The sequence below is a fragment of the Taudactylus pleione genome, unplaced genomic scaffold (genome assembly GCF_031769625.1).
Source record: "Taudactylus pleione unplaced genomic scaffold, aTauple2 ptg000457l, whole genome shotgun sequence".
NCBI lineage: Eukaryota > Metazoa > Chordata > Amphibia > Anura > Myobatrachidae > Taudactylus > Taudactylus pleione.
In genome coordinates, this window is record NW_028284859.1 from 1807761 (window position 1) to 1825400 (window position 17640).

The window sequence follows — 17640 nt, forward strand, 5'->3', positions numbered from 1 at the left end:
TGTAAAAAACAAAGGGGAGTCTTCTTCCTTGTCCATAATTTCAGTTAAAAAATGTGATTCAGAAGTGAAATGATTCACATGAAACTGTGGGCAACATAATATTCATTATATTAATTTTTTGGGGGGGTCCCCACATTCTGGGGATTGCCATCCCATGGCTGACCAGTTTGGGGCTGCATAATGATTTGGCAGGGGGACACCATGCTGTACCTCCCCCTGTTGTGGCATTACAGCCCTACCTGGTTCAGCCTGTTGCTGGTAAATGGAAAATAGGGGGAACCCCACCCCAGTTTTTTCCCCAATTTTCCATGACCAGTCCAGGGCTGGTTATGCATATATCGGGGGGCCCCACATGATTTTCCATGACCAGACAAGGCTAAAAGGTCCAGGGCAGGTTATGGATTTAGGAGATGGGGCTACCCACATCATTTTTTTAGCCTATTTTAATCTCTTCTAAGCATGTACAGATCATAGTGATCTATGCATGCTTCCCAGAAACTCAACTGTCGCAGGCAGCTGCATTTTTTAGGTGCTTTAAAGTCCGTTTTGAAGTCGATTTTGAGTCCACTTTAAAAACGACTGTTAGTAAACTTTAAAATTATTGATGTTTGGAGTGATTGTCTATTGTAGTCTAAAGTCATTTTTTGAGTTGATTTATGATCAGATTTACAAAATTGGCTCAAATTCTAACCAAAATGTTACCAAAACCAAATCGAACTTTAGTAAGTTTACCCCCTAGTTAACATTTGGCATTATAATTGATTTTCTGCAAATTGGAAGGGTTAAGATTAAATGTTTCTTTTGATGATCAGATGAATTCTGTAAATGCAGATGTGCAAGTGTTTAATTTATATACCCTTACGCAATACAAATGTAGAAAAGACCCAATTTACTTCATTTCATGCATATTGCCAAATGTAATAGGTATTATAGCATTATAAGATTCATGCCTAATGGGGCTGATTCTGAGAAGAGAGCAAAGCAGAAATAAGTAAGATTGGGTACACACTAGACGATAGACATCTAGTGTGAATGCATTATTGTGCCCTTCCGTGTATCGTTCATTGCATCTTCTGATCTGCTGTACATACACGGCCGATCATAAGATATTGCATGCGGGGCTGTGTAGCTTAATGAAGGACAGAACGAGTGACTCTGTCATTCATTAAGGGGTCTATTTACTAAGCAGTGTTAGGAGACAGAGTGAAAAGTGATAAGGTGCCAGCCAATCAGCTCCCAACTGTCATTTTTCAAAAAAGGCTGTGAGATGACAGTTGGGAGCTGATTGGCTGGCACCTTATCACTTTCTTATCACTTTTAACTGTCTCCTAACACTGCTTAGTAAATAGACCCCTGTATCTTTTAGAGTGTATCGGCAATCTTGCATGGTCTGGGGCAAAGGCAAATCAACCCGACAGTCGGCAAGATTGCTTGGTCGTTTAATGTGTACCCAGCCTAACTCTGCACCTGGACAAACTATGCTGAAATGCAAGGGGTGCAAATGCTTTTTTATTTCGCTTGCAGGGTAAATGTTTGCTGCTTTTGTATGCAGCCCACATTTGCTGGCAGCTTTATTTTTATACTGCAATTTACTTTTGACTTTGGACCCGCTCCTCCCTAAGGGATTCTTTCATAATAATATTGACAGTTGGGATGCCGCCACTTAGAATGCCGGCGCCAGAATCCTAACACTTGTCAGAATCCTGGTGCCAGCATCCCAACCGCTGGCATCCTGATGGTAAGTACTGGGGTTAGGGGGTTAGGGTTAGGCACTAGGTTTAAGCAGGGATGGTTAGGCATAGGGAGATTATGAAGTTTAGGATACTGACCAACAGGTGTCGGTATCCTATCCCTGTGGAGATCCTGGCTATGGGATTCTTACCACCGGAATCCTGAGCACCAACATCCCATACACAACCCCTCCCAAATGTAACTCCCTCTGCACATATGAAATCAGCCTGACCTGCAGTGCAGCATGGTTTTATCAAAATGCGCAGTTACTTGCTTTTAATTGCTATGCTTCCTGCTCAGACTCAGGCCCAATATGTTTTACCAGGTAGATATATTTTTAGTCATAAGTCCTGTACGGCTGCCGACACGTGAGACTCCTGGGAGGAGGCAGGCCTACTAGGCACAATAAACTGGGGTGGCTTTAGGAATAACCTTTCATGAAATCTCGATAGCACAGAATTGATAAATAGAATTTATTCACAGGAGAAATATAATAGCAACGTCTCGCATAAAGTCTCAACAACACTGAGGTTCACATAAGCAATAATGAGTATTGGAGAAAACCCCCCATATAGTCTTTAACACAGAAAAGTTAATATGGTAGGGAACCCCGAGTCCAGTATGAGGCTAACACCTCAGGATGGTATAGAGGAGCTTCACCTGGGTGGAACTCTGTAGTGATGGAGATCCGCAGAGTGAGCCCTGTGATGCGGTGAAAGACGGAGCAGGGTTGAGCCCTGTGATGCGGTGAAAGATGGAGCAGGGTTGAGCCCTGTAATGCTGTGAGGTTGAAGCAGGGTTGAGCCCTGTGATGCTGTGAGGTTAGAGCAGGATTGAGCCCTGTGATGCAGAGAGGTCGGAGCACGGTTGAGTCCTGTGAGGCTGTGAGGTTGAAGCAGGGTTGAGCCCTGTAATGCAATGAGGTCGGAGCAGGGTTGAGCCCTGTGATGCAGTGAGGTCGGAGCAGGGTTGAGCCCTGTGATGTAGAATGGTTCCGGAACAGGGTTGAGCCCTGTGGTGTAACTAGTATCCGGAGCAGGGTTGAGCCCCGCGATGCAATGAAGGTTAAAGCAGGGTTGAGCTCTGTGAAGCGGTGTGGTTCCGGAACAGGGTTGAGCCCTGCGGTGTGGCTAGAATCCAGAATGGGGTTGAGCCCCACGATGCGGTGATGATAACTGTAACGGTGCAGTTGACAACTGTAACAAAGATGGATTCAATGTCCACAGGAGTGAGAGGCAACTGGCAAAGTAAATAGTGCAGAAAAAGGTGAAACCACAGCAATGGAGCAAAAGCAATACTTAGGCAATGGCCATGCTGAGCTCTGTAGTGTGGCTGGTAACTGGCATCAGAAGTTTAGCTGGAACATGAGCGGAGATACAGCAAAGTCCACAGCAACTCACAGGCACAGCAGGGATTTGGCAGGAGTCCAAGAAAGACCTGAAAGTAATGTTGCACAGACACTGAGACACAGTTAGTAACAGGCTTTATACTAGAGGCCTGTGATCCATAGGAAGTTCAGAACATGTGACCCAAATGGAATCCGGTTTGAAATAATGAGCAATCTAGGAATCCCACAATCTGACAACACCTTGGAAACAGATGATAACTCTCTATCCCCTGTATGTGAAGAATGCCAGCAAGCAGGATAGCTCCTCCAGCGACCACAAAGGAACTTTGGACAAAATAATCTATCTTTATGTCCTGATATAGTAGCAGTCCTGACAAGTCCATTTGGCCATCATTATGCTTAAAATAGTTATCTTAAGATTGTAGGGGGTAAGTTTACAAAAGTGAGAGTTTTTAGAAGTGAGGATGTTGCCCATAGCAACCAATCAGATTCTAGCTATTATCTTCTAGAAGGTGTTATTTAAATGTTAAATAGAATCTGATTGGTTGCTATGGGCAACATCTCCACGTCTAAAAACTCTCACTTTAGTAAATTACCCCTAGGAGTTAGAAGTGCAGTTAAAGGTGGGGCCACAGATTACATGTACCTACTAACATTCCTCTTTATATTTTATTGTGTAAGGTGGTGTAGAAGGAGGCACACTGATTGATTTTGGTGCTGGACCAACCATCTACCATCTCCTTTTTGCTTGTGAAGTATTTAACAACATAATCACCTCTGATTTTCTTGAACAAAACAGTGCTGAACTTCAGAAATGGCTGATGAAGGATCCCAATGCTTTAGATTGGACTCATGTTATCAAATATGTATGTGAGCTTGAAGGGGACAGGTACGCACAGGGTCTTCACTTGAGTTGATCATAAGTTATTTTGTCTATCAAAGATCACTGTACTTGGTAATCAACAAAATAACAGCAGCAGGATATTTGTGACTTGGGTTATCTAATAAACATAATTTTCTCTCTCCTTAATTTTAATTTTATATTGCATTTTTGTTATCGCCATACTTACATGAAATTTGCTCCCAGGGCAGGCAAAGCAAAAACAGCCTGCCATGGCAAGCTAATCTGTGCTGAATAAGATTTATAGATTTACTTCTGCGCATGTGCAGCTTGCTGCAGCACTACAAAGTTCCTCCCTGCTGGCTACTACTCCAGCATTCCAGCCCAGCCGGCAGTGGCATCAATCTCCCACCCCAGCTTAGCAAGGGCTGTGCTAGGGAGGCAGGCTGCTGCCGGCTATGCAGGGATCTAGGAGCGGTATTCGGCTGTGTGCTGAGCCACTGTCAGTGTAACCACTTACTGAGGAGAAGGTAGAGGGAGCCTGCAATGGGGAATCACAGGGGAGCTTGGACAGCAGCTGTGTATATGTGCTGTGGTGTGGGGGGTTCTGATGGTTATTGTGTGTGTGCTGCGGGGGAGGGAGCGTGTGATGGCTGCTGTCTGTGTGTGCTGTGGAGGGGATGTGATCTGATGGCTGCTGTGTACTTGAGTAAGAAGGGTTTGCTGGCCGCTATGCACTGGACTATACACACACACACACACACACACAGTATATCCATATATACATTGGGTAAAATAAGTATTGAACACATCAACATTTTTCTCAGTAAATATATTTGTAATGGGGCTATTGAAATTAAATGTTTACCAAATGTCAGCAGCAACCCATGCAATCCCCTCATGCAAAAAAATCAACCATAGGTGTCCATAAATTAAGTTGTGTAACAATGTGAAATGACAAAGGAAAAAATATTGAACACATGAAGAAAGGGAGGTGCAAACAGGCATGGAAAGCCAAGACACCAGCTAGAATCTATCAGTAATTAGAAAGCAATCCTGCCCCTTTCAGTGCAAATTAATATAAGCTGGTTCAGTCCCAACTGATGACCTATAAAAAGGTGTCTCATTACCCAGGTGTCGCACAAGAAACATCTCATGATGGGTAAAAGCAAAGAGCTCTCTCAGGACCTTCACAACCATAATGTTGCAAAACATACTGATGGCATTGGTCACAGAAGGATTTCTAAACTTCTGAATGTTCCAGTGAGCACTGTTGGGGCCATAATACGGAAGTGGAAAGAACATAATTTCACCATAATCGTGCCATGACCAGAGCAAGATTTCTGACAGAGGAGTGAAAAGAAATATCAGAAGAGTTATCCAATAGCCAAGGACCACTTGTGGAGAGCTTCAGAAAGACCTGGAGTTAACAGGTACAATTGTTCAAATAAACAATAAGTAATTCACTCAATTGCCATGGTTTGTATGCATGCTCACTACGCAAGTCTCCATTGCTGAAGAAAAAGCATGGTATGGTGTTTTTGGGGTGATGTGCAGTGCCATTTCCCCTCCAAACATGGGCCCTGATTCAAATAAATAGGAGACACTAATTAGTTTAATGGTGATGTACTATTTGCATGAAAATAATTATACGTCTTAAATATTTTTTTGGCTAATTGTGTTAGTGTAAGTAGGTACAGTAAAATAAAGTTATTTTATATACAATTACTGCAAGTAAATTGATCTGGATACCCTAAAATAACATTTCAAAAGGTTATCTTTAGTTCACCCAACATATAGTGCAAATGCGGAACCTGATTACTGTATGTTAGAAAAAGTGAAAGAGTTAAAGTAATTTAACTTACAAAAAGCACATCTCATGTAGCACAAATCAGCCATTGCCATCAATTTACGGTGAGATGTAAGAATAATGGACGGTTTTAATCTACTGGGTGTTAATCAAGGTCATACACCATTATCTTCCTATGCTTCCCACACTGAGTGAAGTTTGGAGGTGGGATAATCATGGTGTGGGCCTGTTTTTCAGCATACTGTACTGGCATACTTCATATAGTTGTAGGAAGGATGAATGGAAAGATGTACCGAGACATTCTTGATAAAAATCTGCTGCCATCTACCAGGATGCTGAAGATGAAACAAGGGTGGACATTTCAGCAAGACAATGATCCCAAACACACAGCCAATGACACTCTCAGTTGGTTTCAGAGAAAGAAAATAAAGCTACTAGAATGGCTCAGCCAATTACCCGACTTGAATCCACTTGAAAATTTATGGAAAGAACTAAAGATCAGAGTTCATAGAAGAGGCCCACGGAACCTTCAAGATATGAAGACTGTGTGGAAGAATGGTCCAAAATCACACCTGAGCAATGCATGCGACTAGTTTCTCCATACAGGAGGTGTCTTGAAGCCGTCATTACCAGCAAAGGCTTTTTTACGAAGTATTAAATACATTTCAGTAAGGGTGTTCAATACTTTTTCCCTGTGTCATTTCACATTATTACACATAACTTGATACATGGACATCTATGGTTGATTTTTTTGCATATGTGGATTGCTTGGGTTGTTGCTGACATTTGGTGAAAATTTCATTACAATAGCCCCATTACACATATATTTACTAAGAAACATGTTATTGCGTTCAATACATATTTTACCCGCTGTGTATATATGTATGAGCTTTGAGACTCAGACGCACGTGCAGATGTAAAACATCAGCCACTTGCATCCGACATTGATGCTGCAACCGCCTATGTATCAGGCCCAGTATGTGTATGGGAATGTAGTGCTGACAGTTCAGGTAGTGAAGGGAAAACTCTACTTATTACCATCTGGAGATGGAGATGAGATAAATATCTATTCTCCAGTTTATATAATTATCGCCAGTAGAAACCCCCATTAGATTCTATAGGGGAGGGAGTATGCTCAGGAGACAGTGAAAAGAATGTGACATCAGTGATTTCTCCATACTTTTCACTACACTAAAACATTTTCCAGCTGTTATGCTGGAAAATTGAGCTTATGTTTATTAAATAGAGTTGTATTAGAGGCTTCTCTGATCTGCCAGGTTGTGTATATTTGCCCAAATGTAGAATTGTGCACATCTCTGCCCCTTTTCTTATGATTTCATCAGGCATCATCATTATCAGTTGCACTTCTACCAGCCCTATTGTTGGTACAAAATATACATCTGAAAACAGGTATATTTATTTGTATTCCCAACTCTGTAGAATGCACAAATCCATCTATATGTGAGAATGCCACATTACAGCCACTTATGCCTACTCAGTTACGATGTGCTTGGCAGAGCCGGCCCTAGCCCATTTGGTGCCCTAGGCAAAATTTTGACTGGTGCCCCCTAACAACTTCCCATACAGAGCTGAACAGGTGGCACTCCTTATGGCCACGGACCTAGTGCCCGCCTACTTTATGCAATACTGACCTGGGCCTAGTACCCAGGTCATTTACACCTAATAGGGCAATAACTCCCTCTAGGGCCTAATGGCCTCTATGTAGCCCGGGCCTTTTACCCGCCTACATGCCCATGGTCCTATTGCTCAACAGTGCCCCAACAGGCCTAGTGCTCGACAACCCTGGTAATATAGGGAAGGGGTATATGATAGGCCTCATGGAGGGCCTACCTGCTCCGTTGGAAGAGGCTGCAGGGGAGCTTCGTTGGCTCCTTTACTCCTTTACTTTCCACCCCGGCAGTCCTCTCCGGTCCTCAGCCGCAATCTTCAGCCGCTGGCCCCTTCCTGGCCAGTGGCACTGCCTCTTCTTTGCTTCTTCCAGCCAGCGCCACCTGTCTTCCTTCTTGATCACGGCATCTTCTGGCCTCTTGCCACAGCCACCGGAACTCTTGCTGAGACGCTCTCTTCGGGAGGTCTTCACTACTCCCTACCCGCCGCCGTACTGCCTTTTCCTGCTCAGCGGCGTCTGATACAAGATGCCGCGAGTGGGTTGGGCTATGATGCGGCAAGCCGCGATTGCCTCATCGCGTCTGCCTCCTATTGGCTGCTGGCCCACGAGCCAGGTTTGGCTGGCAGCAAGAGCCAAACACCCACCGCGGCCGATGCTGTACCAAGGCTACCAGGTAACGGGCTACAGTAAGTCCGCACCCGGAACCAAGTCCTGCCTGCCGCGCCCGACGATTGACCGGCGCTGGGAACACATACTCCGTCCCAGTGCTGGCTACCTGCCGCCTATGCTTCCCCGGCGCTGGGAGCAGAAATAGCATCCCAGCGCCGGACACATCTCCTCCTTCTGTGCCGATGCTGGGATCAGCCACTTGATCCCAGCACGGCTTTCCACACAGCAGTGGCAGGGCAGGGGGGAGGGACATGCAGCACCAGTGTGGGGGGAGGGAGCTGTGGCAGAGCCCTGGAATGCCCCTAGGCATTCCAGTCGCCCCTAGGCATTTGCTTATTATGCCTATGCCTAGGGCCGGCTCTGGCGCTTGGTATGGGTATGACTCTATCACCAGTAAATCATTAGGAATCAGTGAGATTGCTGAGACACAAGTTGATACTTTAACTGCTTGCCTGGCATGGTTGCAAGAGATACAGCCCCTCTCGTTGCGCCAGGTCCTGTGCTACTTGGCTAGAATCATGTGGTTTTTTTGCTGAAAATGCGACTTAGTCACAATGCTACTTGGCCACACCAGGAGACTGTGCTGATTAGTATGTGATGCAACACTTGTATATTTGTGTGCGATTGAGTCACTGAATCAATATATGAAGTGGTATGATGCAGTGGCCGAGGCTTTTTTCCCCCGCAAGGTTCCATTGAACATCATGTACAGACTCAGTTGCACAGATATACAAGTGTCACATATCAAATTAATCAGCACAGTCTCCTGGTGCATCCTAGACCATCACATTGAGAACAAGGCAAATTTGTACCAAAAAAGATGTCCCAGCGCTAGCAGAGTCTCATAGGACCTGGCATATATATATATATATGTATATAATATATATACATATATATATATATATATATATATATATACAAAGCTGTGCACCGGCACTCCCACACTCCGTGTCATAGGGCAAGCAGCCCAGTACTTGCTCCGGGACGGCACCCCCAAAATGTAATAATAACAAAAGTCAGGCAGCACTCAGAGTCTCAATAATTCCAATACCCTCACCAGAGGGATTTAATAGTCATATTAAATCCCTCTGGTAAGGGTATTGGAATTATTGAGACTCTGAGTGCCGCCTGACTTTTGTTATTATTATATATATATATATATATATATGTATATATATATATATATATATATATATATATATGGAGTATTCCACTTTTGGCTGACTCATACAATACATACTGCTGCCTGACATTTTTTTCTATAGAGAGAACAAGAGCTCTAAAATGCATTCAATGTTCTTCAATAGAACTCTACTAGACTTTGGATAAAATACAGTATTTATGAGCCATGAGCCCAGTATAGGCAATCACTGCAGAATAGTATGTTTTAGTAGCAATGGGGCTGATTTATAGTTGCATGCAAGTTGTCCATAATCACACCCACATTGCCTGTTGTGAATATTTGCACACATTCTGAGTTGTACTCTTCAATGTGACTGCACCTCCCTCATCCATACACTTGGTCTAATACCCCTTTTACACTGACTGAAAAATCCCGGGTTGATGCACGTGAACATGCATCAACCCGGGATTATAGTCAATGTAAATGGATCAACACGGGTCCAGTGACCCGGGATCCAACCCGGCTAGCTTGCAGGGTTGAGCACGTGCCATTCCCGTGTCACCCTGCAATGCAAATGGCATGACCCGGGTCACGGTGACCTGGGTCACGCCACATGCCGCTAAATTGAATGGTGCTTGGAGATGACATCATCTCCAAGCATCCATGGCCAGGCCGACCTGAACAGATCAGCGCACCCCACCCTCCCTACCTCTGGACTGCTACGGAGTAAGGTAAGAGGGTCGTGGAGGAGGAGGGAGGGGATGAAGCGGTGCTCACCTGCACCAGAGAGCCGGGTCAGTGTTGCCCCAGGTCCAGTGTGAATGGTGCCGATCTGACCCATGGTGTAAAAGGGGTTCTGTCCCGGGTCTGATCCAGGTTGGAAACGTGTTCCAAATCCTGGGTCAAACCCAGGACTTTGGTGTAATACTCTTCATTATTATCAGTGCATACTTTCACTAGCCCTATCCTTGGTTCAAGAGATCTGACTAAAACCAGATGGATCTCTGTGTATACATAAGTCGGCAAAGACCACAATTCCATCTACTCGCAATCAATATTCCCTCACTGAACTTAGCCTTTGTACGTATGCCCTGTAACTAGCCTTTTACTGTACACTCCGCAGGTGGAGACAAGAATGAGTGGAACATGCATTACCCAAATGCATGTATCCAGCTCTGGAGCTTAAGACCTTATTTTGATATAACTTAATGTTACAGCATCATGCATGTACTTAATCGTTCTCAGCAATCCACTGTCCTGGAAGTTTTAATCCACCTACAGTATATTGATATTTTCAGATCATTACTGTTATTTTTGTATTTTGTATTTTTGTATATTGCTCTATTCCTGGGAGCTATTATTATGTAATTTAATGTAATAAACTTTCTATTATTTCCTACATTGGTTTTACATATAGTTAATTCATTGTTTAGCTATTAAGTTTCCTGTGATGTGGCTGCCAGTGCCGACTCAGAACATATTTTTTGAAATTATTGTTGAAATGGGTAATACCCTTAGGGGCATATGTATCAAACTTGATGTGAGATAAAATTATGAGATATATATCACCAACCATTCAGCTTCTAATTTACATTTTGCAGTCTGTGTTTAAGAAATGATAGTTTGGAGCTGATTGGTTGGTGATATATATTTCACAATTTTATCTCACATCAAGCTTTGATACTTTATTATTATTATAATTATTATTATCCTTTATTTATATGGCACCACAAGTGTTCCGCAGCGCCTTACATAGTACATAGAACTAATAGGTGAACAAGAAACAAGTAACTTACAGTACATTACAGTGCAGGACAAGGACACAACTTATATACATTGCTGAAAGAGTGATTAAAGCACTCACAATAAGCTGCCGGGAGTTGGCGTGTTAGGTGCCCTATGGGGAATAGAGAGTAGAAGAAAATGTAAAGAGAAGCACATGAGGGAAGAGGTCCCTGCTCATGAGAGCTTACATTCTACTTATGCCCCTTAATGTGGTTGGTGGCTCCCAGTCACTAGATGTTTTTTTGTGTGCATTTCTGATGTTAAATTATTTTTTTGTGTGTGAAACATATACCAACAGCCCTTTATGTGCTTCTATTATAGAGAGAGTTATGAAGAAAAAGCTGAGAAGCTCCGCAGTAAGGTGAAACAGGTCCTGAAATGTGATGCATTGAAAAGTAACCTGTTTGATCCTCTTGTACTGCCCCCTGCTGACTGTCTCCTCACCTGCCTCTGCCTAGAAGCTCCTTGTGAAGACATGGAATCATTTTGTAATGTTTTGAAAAAATTTAAAAACTTGATTAAACCTGGAGGACACTTACTGGTTTTAAATATGGTAAATTGTTCATTTTACTATGTTGGTAATAAACTGTTTAATTGCTTGCCAACAACAAAAGAGGCTGTGGAGATGGCGTTTAAAGAGGCTGGTTATGAAATTGAGAGAATGGTATTTTCTCCTTGGACTGATATGTCAGAGATGGATCTTGCTAACCAGGACAGTAAGTATTTCATCCATGCCTGTAAACCAAAGTAATGGGAAACTGGTCATAAATCACTTTGGGAAAAACAGAGAAAAATATGAATAATGTAGTTTGTTTTCAATCATTCATCTGTATTTTTCACAGATCACAACTTCATATTCATGCACATAAATTTACGACTACATGCCACATATAAACACATACTGTCATACCCAACATAAACGTCATTTCAGTCAAATTGCAATAAAACAATAACTACAGACTAAATTTTTTAGAAAACAGAAACATATTCAGTAATAATAAAAACAAGGAAATAAACTACTTATTGTGTGGCTTTCTGCTAATCTGATTATTTTTTTTTACTATTTATGTACTTTGAATTTCACTAAGTAATATTCTCCATATTTATTTACATTTGCTTGGTCATCATATTGTATGTTTTGCTCTTAACTGTAATATATTTTCTATGTATTATCGGCATAAATGAAGTATATAAAATAAAATAATATGTATTACAACTGTCACGATTCACAATGGTTCCATGTGTACGTTGCACATGAAGTCCTTGAATTGAGGTTAAAACTGTGGTCAGGTGTAATAAAATAAAGATTTATTTAGCAACAAGGATTTACACGTGAATATAGGAATGGTCAAGTTTGAACAGAACAGTACTGATATAGTACAGATGGACAATCACATGAAATGGACAAAGTTCTGTTTGCTGAAGTAGATAAACTGTCACTGAGTTCTGAATGGGGATAATAACAGGCAATCTATGAACACAGGTAAACTGGCTGGACTGGATAAAACTGCACTGGATACACACAGCAGCAATAAATGCAAAAGGTCCAAGGTAGCAATGCACTGTATAAATAGGTATTGCAGGTGTGAGGCAGATGAGGTAAATGCTGAAAAAACAGAGGCCCTGATTCAGAGCCGGACGCTCTGACAGAGTCCTCGCTCTGAATCAGGGCCATCCCTCTGAATTTAAGAGCGGCCTCCTGGCCACTCGCATAGCTGTGGGTAACCACCCACAGCTATAGCGAGCGGCCAAAAAGATGTTCGCGATGGTCAAGAGCATCGCGACCATTGGGCTTGCGATGAGACCCATGTGGTAGGGTCTTGTCTGCCACAAGCCCAGGAGTGTTTTTGGCTCTATCAAAGCCAAAAGCACTCCCACTGACATCACTTGTGATGTCAGTGGGGCTGGCCCCATGGGAATGCCTCCGTCTGGCCAGCCACGCCCCCGGCACGCCCACCAAAGGGGCGTGCTGTCACTCACCATCGACAGCATGCTCCATTTGTAGCGAGACCCATAGCGACAGAGTGCCCGTCGCTATCCGGGTCTCACGCATGCGCACGACGGAGCCGGGTCCGTCGTGTGCTTGTGCACTGGCCCAACATTGACCCGCTTGCGAGCGGGTCTGAATCAGGCCCAGAGTCCAGAGTAACTGATATATAGTGATCAATAAGTCCTTGGAGAGCTGGTGAAATGCAAATAATAATAGAGTCCAGAGTAACTGATATGTCTAATAATGTCCCGGGTAACTTACACAGGGAGGCACAAGGAAACTTGGTTGCAGGGAGCCAGGATCTAAAGCAGCAAAATGACAGTGACTATCTGGGAACTGTTAATCTGGAGCACAGTCACAGTGATAGACTTAATGACCTGGCACTGATGGCTTAGTTCTGTAGAAATAAATAGCCTGTACCCCAGGGGCACCCACAGCTGCCTAACTAGGTAATCAGGCTGCAATCGTAGACTAGCCATGATGGAATGTGCTAGACAGACCTCAGGCAGACAGTGGCACCAGAGGCAAGGAGGAGGAACTGCACAGATTGTGACAACAACAAAATACTTTACTTGTTATTTACAAAGTTGCAGATTTCCAATGGAACCAGTAAGACAACATTGATAATACATTATTATATTTTCCAGTGATCTTTAAAAAGTGTACATTAAAAACGACATAAAACTATTTCTCAGCCATTGCTCTACATGTATAGTAAGAAGTATAACTCAAGTTAGAAAACAACATTTAATAAGGTTATATATAATTTTATGGGGGAAAGTGTTAATGATTAAGTCAGTGGGATCATGAAAAAGGCACATTCATATTTTTATATGATATTATCTACTCCTGTGCTATATCTTTCTCTCTATTTTTGATAGCACTCAGCATATAATAGTGATGCAAATATAATATTGACTATTAAATAACTTGTCATAATTAATAACTGTTTCAGGTGGGTTCAAACTAAGAGATTCCAGATGGATAGAATCCCAGAAATGATACTTAAACAAACAAACTGAAAATAAAAAGCGTAAATTTATTATAATACTTAGCTACAGTCATCGATTAATTCAGTAGACACAGCAATCACATCAGCAAATCCAGGAGCCACTCTCTTAGCATCTAGGGACTGGATTATGTTCAAACATCCTAGCACTTCTGCAGGCATAAGGCTAATTCTATACTGACACATTACAGCTTATATAGGCTGTTTCTGAGAGAAAAACTCCTAAGTAGGCATCCTTCTCCCCCCTTTAATAATGTAATTGAGGTGGGCATAATACATGTGTGCTAATGCATGAGAACAGCCACAGGTCCAACTGCATACAGAGCCCATGGCTATCTGCAAACTGAGCACGTGCCATAGAGAGCAATCACAGACTGCTCATGCACCGTACTATGCAAACATACATGGATGTGGAATGAAGGTGCGGACAATCTGATCTGTCCATTGAAGGACAACTCTTTCCATTAAATGGGTGTTTCTGGGTGGTGCCATGTGAACACATGTATCTGATCCATCTCATGGGGTTGTCATGGGAGTGTCATGGGCATTTATGTAGGCCATCTTCTGCACTTCTTTGGAGTGTGCAGATGGAGATAGGACACTTGTTTCAGACATATCTTTTTTTCTGCACCCAGCATGGAGTGGAGTGGGTGTAAATGCCAACACTAAAGGCGTTGGCTGCGGATGACAGTCACTGACTTTGTGGAACTAATTTAAAATTTTGTCAAGAAATCAAATCTCTGGAATTTAACCATTAAAGCAAGAAGGGAGATCCCTGCAAATGGTGCTGAGATCATCTGTGAGTCATGTGAGCTTGTGATCTACCCCTCCAACATGAATTCCCATCATTATTATCTCTATTCACTCTGAAACATCAAACATTGAGATGGATCCTTATCTTCCTTGGGGATGACAGACATGTTTGCTTCTACAGACTGAGGACATATAGTATCTTTATACTTTATTACAAGCTTGTATGACAACAGACACAAGGGGCCTGATTATGAGTCACATGCAGAAACGCTCACAGCAGCATCTATTGGTGGTCACCCATCAGTGACTTTATACAAATGCACTGCAAACTCCTTCCCTTGTCTACATCTGTGCTCCCAAATGTGTAAGGACTGAGACACTCACTTTTAACACCTGTACATGCTGTAATACTGATTATTGCATCCTTATATGCCATCATCGGACATGCCATCAAAATTTGCCCCATCCCTATGGCAGGGGAAGGTTCTCCATCTGACCATGGCCTCCAATGCCTTCGACTGTGCATCTGTGAATGCAGCTGGCATGCCCGCAACACTCCCATAGTACGTCCACTGATTGGTCTTAAAAGGATTTGTAATAAATAACTGGAAAAACCATCAGGCCATGTGTTCTTCCCATTAGGAATGGATGACAATGCTACATGTAGCTCCTCACACTAAGGATGATTCAGATAGAAATGATGGGGACAAAGGTCCCTCCACCTCATCTTTCAAACACAACTCCACTTTTTATCCTAGTCATCAAAAAGGCAGTTTTATCGATTGCTTTAGTAAAATGGTGAATGAAAAAACAGAAAAAATATTGAAAAACAAAAATAAAAATATCTAACTAAAAAAGAGTTTGTAGCTTTGAAATCTGCCTGCAGAAAATGGTGGAGGGGTGGTAATTATGGATAAAGAAATGTATATGGTAGAAATGAATAAACAACTAATGAGTAGGAACACATATAAGAAAATTAAAGGTGTTCCAACCTTAAGAGTTATGAAAGATTTACAAGCTTTTACAGAGCAAGCATTAAATGATGGGGTACTTAAGAAATCAGAATATGATTTAATTAATATTAAATATCCTTCAGTACCCACAATTTATATTTTACCAAAAATCAGACACCATCCATCGTAGGAATGAATAGTGTAACATTTAATTTATCCACTGTGATTGATTCATATTTGCAACCTTTGGTGAAGGAAACAAAAGCATACCTTAAGGATAAAATGGATGAAATAGAGTGTAAAGAAAATTATATATTTGTGAGCGGGTATGTAGCATCTTTATATACAATAATCAAAACCAAGGAAGGATTATAGGCAGTTTCATAGTTTTTAACTAAGTCAAATCTTTCTAGAGAAAGGACAGATTTTATCTTGAAAAGTATTACATTTATTTTAACTAATAATTATTTTCATTTTAATGGAGTCTATTTTTTACAGCAAGTCGGTTCTGTGTTGGGCACCAGGTTTGCCCCCAGCTATGCAAATTTATTTATGTCCTACTGGGAATATCAAGACATTTTAAAAGATGGCCAGCTGCAGCAGACTTAATGTCATGTCAACATTTTATTGATGATGTTCTTTTTATTTGTAGCAGACCAATAGAGGATCTTAATTTATTTTGTAATTCCTTAAATCAGAATGATTGTAATATTAAGATTACCTTTTCAATAAGCCAGTTAGAAATAACTTTTCTGGATTTAGCCCTGTATGTGAAGGATAATAAATTACATACTAAAATATTTAGGAAAGTATTATTTCAAATAGTTGTATTGAGAAAACTAGCCAACATCACAAAAACTAGAGATATGGAAAAACACACAATAAACCTAAGTGCTGTCAGAGAGCTGTTGGTAAATAGGGGATGTAAACCCCTAATGCAAATAAGATAATGAAAAAGAAATGAATACCAGCGCTGCTAAATATGAAACTATTCTAACAAATACCAATGGACAGTTGATATCACAATTAAGAAAATTTTATAAATTGCCACAAACCTAAACAAGCATCTAGGTACATAAAATATGTTACGGAAATTGCCACATATTCTACATTGTAAAGGGGTGGAGGTAATCAGGGAGCAAATAAAACAAGACGAAGATCTCTCTGATGAACATGGACAATTCCTCTTGGATTGTATCACCTTTATATTATCACATATTTTTTTATTTCTTAACATGTTTTATTTACAGGTGATGGGAACAGCCATGGGGACCAGGTTTGCGCCCAGCTATGCCAACCTATACATGGGAGCCTTTGAGGATTAGGCTTCTTCTTTGGAGGATAAGATAGGAAGAAGTGCAGTGGAACCTCTAAAGAGATATAGTAATAGAAGTTGAGGTTCCCATAGATGTGGGTTGTGTACTATTTCCCGAACTGTTAAAGGATCTAGTAAAATAAAAGACTTCAGAGTGAGTCAATCCAGTTATGATATAAAGGATTTTATCATGTGTAATTCTAAGAATTACATTTTTGGTTTAGAAAACGGGTAAAGACCCACCTTGCTGAACACATATATAATATTAAAAAAGGTCTAGAAACCCATACAGTTTTGGTACATTTTAAAAATAAACATAATTTTGATCCATGGCACTTGTACTCTTTTTGGGGCACTGAAATTATTATTATTATTATTTTTTTTATTTTTTTTTATTTATTATCCACCCATCTTGGCATAGTAAAAATTTGGATGTAAGGTTAGCCAAAGCGGAGATGCGTTGGATCCATAAGTTGAAAACTCTTGTCCTAAAAGGTTTAAATGGTGAATTTGAGATAAAATGTTTTTTATGATGTTTTATCATTTGTTATATTTCATTGGTATATTTTACTTTTTTCAGAATATTTTTTATATATTTTTTATATATTTATATTTTTATATATGTATTTATTCTTTTATTGTACCTGGTTTATTTCTATATGTGCCTCCTTAATATTAATGAG

The 17640-nt window shown here is 41.2% G+C and overlaps 1 pseudogene; it reads left to right on the forward strand.

The window, feature by feature from the left end:
• LOC148504747 (nicotinamide N-methyltransferase-like) overlaps positions 1-11688 on the forward strand; it is a 34240-nt pseudogene extending 22552 nt beyond the window's left edge.
• The last annotated feature ends 5952 nt before the right edge of the window (positions 11689-17640 follow it).